Source organism: Microchirus variegatus (genome assembly GCF_963457635.1).
Source record: "Microchirus variegatus genome assembly, chromosome: 18".
Classification (NCBI taxonomy): domain Eukaryota; kingdom Metazoa; phylum Chordata; class Actinopteri; order Pleuronectiformes; family Soleidae; genus Microchirus; species Microchirus variegatus.
Genome location: NC_139819.1, coordinates 13,556,153 through 13,562,216, shown reverse-complemented (window position 1 = coordinate 13,562,216; position 6,064 = coordinate 13,556,153).

Sequence of the window (6,064 nt, the reverse complement as noted above, 5' to 3'; positions counted from 1 at the left end):
TAAAATTAAATAAATTGCCCATAGAACAGCTTCAGACTGACAAAATTACATTAGATCAGTCACTGTTATTTCAGCATTAAAGCTGCAGTGGATAACATACAGTATTTTTTGTTGCTGATGTTATCAAACATGAAACATGATTTATGCTGCATCCTTCATCTCAAAACAGTCTCTTTTAAGTAATAATATCAGACGTGACTTAGGAAGCAACTGTGTGTACATACAAACAGTGAGGGGTAGGTGGGGACAGGAAGCATTTATCCCATCAAGATGCTGAACTAAATGTTTTTGAGAAGTAGGAGAAGTTTTTGTGGGAATTTAATTGTGTTTTCAGTCTGTTTGCAGCTGTGTTGCTTTACTGGCAGCATATTGTTTTTGCCTCTGTAAGTACGGGCATAAATTAAAATGTCTTCCTGTGTGCAGTGTAGGAATGTGACCAGATGACACCAGGGTAAGACAAGACAGAGAATAATTTTAAGCTGAAGACCTACATCGGGATTGTGTGAACTCGTCTGATTCGGTTTGGATGTAATAGAGATTTGTTTACATTGAGAGGGTAGATATCCTACAAAAGCACATAAGTGTAAACGTTAGATGGGGTTTGGGACTCCCATTTATCTGATAGTATCAATAGATTTCTTCAGATGCATAAAACTGAATCAAAAAGGCAGAAAATGCCGCCGGTCTTGCTGTAGTCATTTTGTTTGTGATGCCACGTGTCATTTACCAAACACAATAAACACAAATTATATTCAAGAACATGTATGTATCTAACATAATTTGTTCATTCGGGCAGTGAATTTTTTTATCCCAGAAGATTTGTGATTTGTTTTCAATAGCTCATATCAGGGATGTAGATTGAGTATAACCACATATGCAGGTTTTTATTTGCTGTTCTAAATACATTAAACCATTTATAATGATATTAACTGATTAAATTGTCCATTGGAAATGTATAGCAGGCATTTTTCCATATACAGTAAAAGCCTTTTTTTTATCATGATAGCAAAGACCGGTTTCAGTTTTTAGTATTTGTTCCGTAAATGTAAAAATCACTGCTGGTTCAATATATTCATTACATTTTTAAAGAAAGGTAAAATACTAGTTATAAGTTATCTATCTATAAAGCAAGTTGTTTCTGTCTGTCTGTGACAAGCATATCTCGCTGACCGTTAGTCAGATCGCCCTAAGACTTTGGATATGGGTTGAGCATGGCCCGATGGTGTGCATCCTAGATTTTCATATTTTTTGGAGGAACTTTAATTTTCACTGATTTATCATGCTGCACCAGTCAGGCAGCGGCTCATCAGCAGCAGCTGTGCTGTCTGGAGCGGGGAAGTGGGAGTGAAGTGGCTGTCCTCAAGGTGGGTGAGACAATTTCACACGGTTCACCGCAGAACATGGTGTTATACTGAAACGACGAGTCCATTCACCGATTCGCGAGCACATATTTATTTTGGATTAGCATGCTACTACTTTGCGGCTAACTTGGCGAACGTGTTTCCAAAGGTAAGCTAGCGAGGTTACAATTAGCATTAGCATAGGGCTAATACAACACAAACACTGTGCAACCTCATTCGGAATAACACAATTGTTTTAATTTTCAATTAGCATTAGCATAGCTAGAAGCTGTGACTGTCAGCCATGCCAGTTGGTTGCACAGTGTTTGTATTATGGTAGCCTTTACGTTCCTTATCATGCATTAATGAAAAATCTTCAGCTGCCACGATAGGAATATATACTTCCTACAGGCACTGCACTAGTAAGTTATAAAAGTATCTACTGTATATGCCCATTGTGGCGTAGTGACCCGTGAAATGTGGTTCAGGGCCCCCTCATGGTCCTTCAGCCCACTTCAGCCAGTCCAATAACAAAAGAAGTGATGACAAACAGTGATCAGACTGTGGTCAGTCAGTGGTCACCAGACCTGAGGCGACAGAACAATCTTCATAACCACAACCTCCCTCAGGAGCTCCCTCACCCAGACTAATCCAAGAATGTACACTTCAAAACCCACTTACCTGTTTGTCTACGACTGTTTTGTCTCAGCGATTTTGAAACTTCTGCCATTTGTCCAAACATATTTTTGCCTCAACCATATTTATGTGGTGTCCTGCATCCGAGTCTGTTGTTACACTAATGGAAACTGTAAAAGAACATTTTAATCAGTTTTGATGCCCAACCCTACAAAGAAAAACAATGAGGTCACTGACGAATAACATTCAAAGAATTATTCCTGGGAACAGTTTGTTTTTCAATAAAGTAACATAATAGCGTAGAAAAGCACAATAAATGTATTTACTGCTATTATGAAATAGCCATTGATGTCACTATTTAAGGAAAGAACATATTATATTTAGAAAATAGGCTTGGTTTTATGACTTGGCCAGATCAAGTTCCCAAATGACAGCATAATCCACTCAATATCTCCTTTCGTGACCTGACAACTAATCTGTGGCATTTCTGCGTGCCTCTTTGTTGAATAACATCACTTCAATTAAGAGAATCTGCTTTTATTTATACAGCTAAAGTTAGTAACAGATGTGATGTTTGGAGAGGATGAACTTCAGAATTCCAAGGTACAGCACTAGTGTTTTTTTATTTCATCATTTGCTTCTCTTGAATAGGTCAAAACGGATAACTCTTACAACACAAACTTTATCTTTGCTGACGTGACCCACTTTATCAGATTTGGTTGTAGTAAAAACATTTTTCCTGTTTATACAAACAAATGACGTTTCATCCGACTCTTTTCCCTTGAAGAAGATTAAGACCGAGTGAGGGCTGCGCTGCATGGACGTGAAAAACAAGTGGAACTCGTGATGAAAGACCGTTGTTTACCTACGTAAACCTTGTCTGTTTATATGCTTTAATTACATCTTATTACACAAAAGTGTATCTCCCACTACATCTGTCACAATTTATTTTTATCCTGACACAAGCAATAGTTTTCAGTTCAGCTGTCGCTATAAGCTATGTCTCAATTCAAGGTTTGCCTCCTTCAGAGGCTGCATCTGAAGGCATCACCTGTAACTAGACTCCCATTGGACGATACCAGCTGTCAATCACACTGCTGTCGACTAAAATGTGCCATGAGCTATTTTCCCTGGGGAAAATAATTTCCAAGATTGAAATAATGTGCTATTGAAGACCTGAAACTATATCAACTGAGACCATTAACCCTTTTATGACCAGCATGATATTCAGGCCACTGATTTTATGGCTGTAGAATTGTCAAAAAATGTTAAATGAGTGAGTGCTTCTGCCCCTTTCTTACCCCTTTTTCCAAGATAACTTTCACTTTCCACATCTGGCAGTTATTCAACCGTTTGTGGCTGACGTCACAACTTGCAAATTTCAGTGCGACACGCTGGCGAATCTTGTCTGTGATTGGACGGTCGTTCCGCAGAAGTTCTGAGGACTATTGTAATGACAAGTATTAACAGCGCAATGTTCAATTTATCTGCTTTCCGGTATCATCCATCCATTTTCTGCCGCCTCATCCTCCACATGAGGGTCGCGGGGGTTGCTGTGCTGTTGCTGTCACGTCCTGGACAGATCGCCAGTCCATATTTTTTGAATTTTCTCTATATCACAAATGGTCTAGCAGTTATGGTAATGCCAAATCCTGTCAGTAACAGAAGGGTTAAAATGTTTATTGATGCCTTAAATCAAGTTAGAAGTACAGGCTTCCATTCAAATGCGGTTCTTTTTGCACCCAGTGTTATCGCCTCCTACAGGTGAATTAATATATTATTTTTTCCTGGTTGGCTTCAGGAGGAAATCGTAGAGCTCCAACCCAGTCCAATAGCTAATGTTACACATACTAAACTTGATTTGAACTTGATTTTTTTATGTGTTACATTACATGCCAAAGAAACACTCATACTCAAAGAAATATGTCTCCTGGTCGTGCTGGAGGATCCTAATTTAATGCATACCTTTCAAATTGAATCACACATAAGAGATAACATTTTTCAGAGTAAGCAGCCTGAAAACATGCGTGTGATGATGTTTGCTTCTCCACACCAGGCTGTGGGAGTGTGCTCTAATCTAACACAAATGGAACTTTGGCTCCAGGACCTACGCCAAACTAACTACCCATGAAAATGACAAGTGTTCTCTGCTATTTAATGTGAGGTTAACAAACAGTAAAAGGCATAAACACAAATCATCCAATGTAAGTAAAACCACTGTCTCGCTAACAAAAGTTGTAATAACTCTTGAGGTTAATTAAGAGGCTGATTTCCTCAGTAAAGGGATGGGCTGAGTGGAGAGGATAGTGGTTATGACGAATGATTCTGGTGCCACTCAGAGTTTGTGTCTCATTACAGGGGCTGCACATATTCAAATGTATTTAACACATAATAGAGGTGCATATTTTTACTTTAACCCTGCTGAGTTGGAATTTGGCTTCTGTGCGTTCTTACCGTTTATGGATGTTTTAAAATGAAGTTCCAGGAAACCACCTTAACTGCAACTGAGTTACATCTTGTTATACTTTCTTTAATGTATTTTATTTATAACTATAAGTCTTTGCCTATTATATAATTTGTATAATATTGTGCTGTTTTTGTAAGAAATGAACACGAATGAAATATGAAAAAAAGAAAAGATCAACATACAAACATTGACAGTTACTGTATGAGTTGAAAAAGCTTTTAAATTCAACATTTAATGTGTTATTTATTCTTGGTGTGATGAAGTATCTCAGAGAAAGGGAGACTTTTAATTTAAAAATCTGTTTTTTGTTGTTGTTTTTTTAAGGTTATTACATGATGTGCTGTCTCACTGTCCCGTGACACTTGGAATGGCCTCGTCCTATTTTCAGAACCCAGTAAGTCTGCATCATACCATCATCATCATCCACATCACCTGTGTATTTTAACACAAAACCTGTGTAAATAATCAGTCTACTATTATGTTTTGTTTTATACTTTGTGTTCTTCGGCAGGGCCGACTTGGGACCCAAAGTCAAGACCCTATACTTTGGTCCCTATTAATTCCCACCTTACATGGAAATGAATTTATTTTTCCCAAGTCGTAACCATTACAGCTAAAATGATTGCTTGGATAATTGGTCAATGCATCAACTGATCATGGTTCAGGTGTTTTAGTGCTAATCAGACATATATTATATTATATTATATATTATTATAAGGTGCATTATGTAATAAATCTAAAACAATTGGCCATAAAATCCTCCTAATATGTCACAGAGACTCAAGAATAATGTTTATATCACAAACTGAACTCACCAACAACAACAGTACCGCCAAAATATTTGCATAAAAAAAATATTTTGCAGACTGCAAATCATGTTTATGTTTTGAAATCATGTTTTGGCATGTGGCGCCACCTACCGCCGTCTACCAGTCATTGCAGCCAGTAGAGTCTCAGCTGCCGAGGGGGTTGAAGCAGAGAAAACAAAACCTAAAAGACCTTGGTATATTGAATTTGAGTGTAGTAACCGTTTTTGGCCACATTCTTACATATGGCGCCTTTAATTATATTTCATAGGAGTAAATTGGGACATACAACTTGGTCCCACATGGAGGCAAAATCAAATGTGACTTTTTAAAAAAAAAATCTCTATTATTTAATAATAATATTATTATAAGAATAGTGGTAAAGATTTTAAGGTAACACTAGGTTTCCACCATAGGTGCTTACTAACATGCATATAAGTAGCATACTAGCCGTTTATTAGTAAATATTTAGCTCACATGCTACTTATATATGTTAGTAAGCGCCTAGTTTCAGGTGTTAACAAGATCAATATCTTATTATATGAATATATTTGTTGTTGAGGTAACTTCAGATATAGCTCAGTTTGAATTGTAAGTTAAAAAAAAAAAAAAAAAAAAAAAAAAAAAAATCCTTCAGCAGGTTCTGACACCTCGGCGTCCTGGCACACTTGGGACGGCCTAATCCCGTATCGGCACCGCCCAGCGGGCTTCATCATCTTCCTTCTCATCATCATCATTATCCGGTCGGGACAGCCCCGGTTCGCTTCCCCGCGGTGACCTCACACATTAACCCCCCCCTCCCCTCCCTCTGCCTC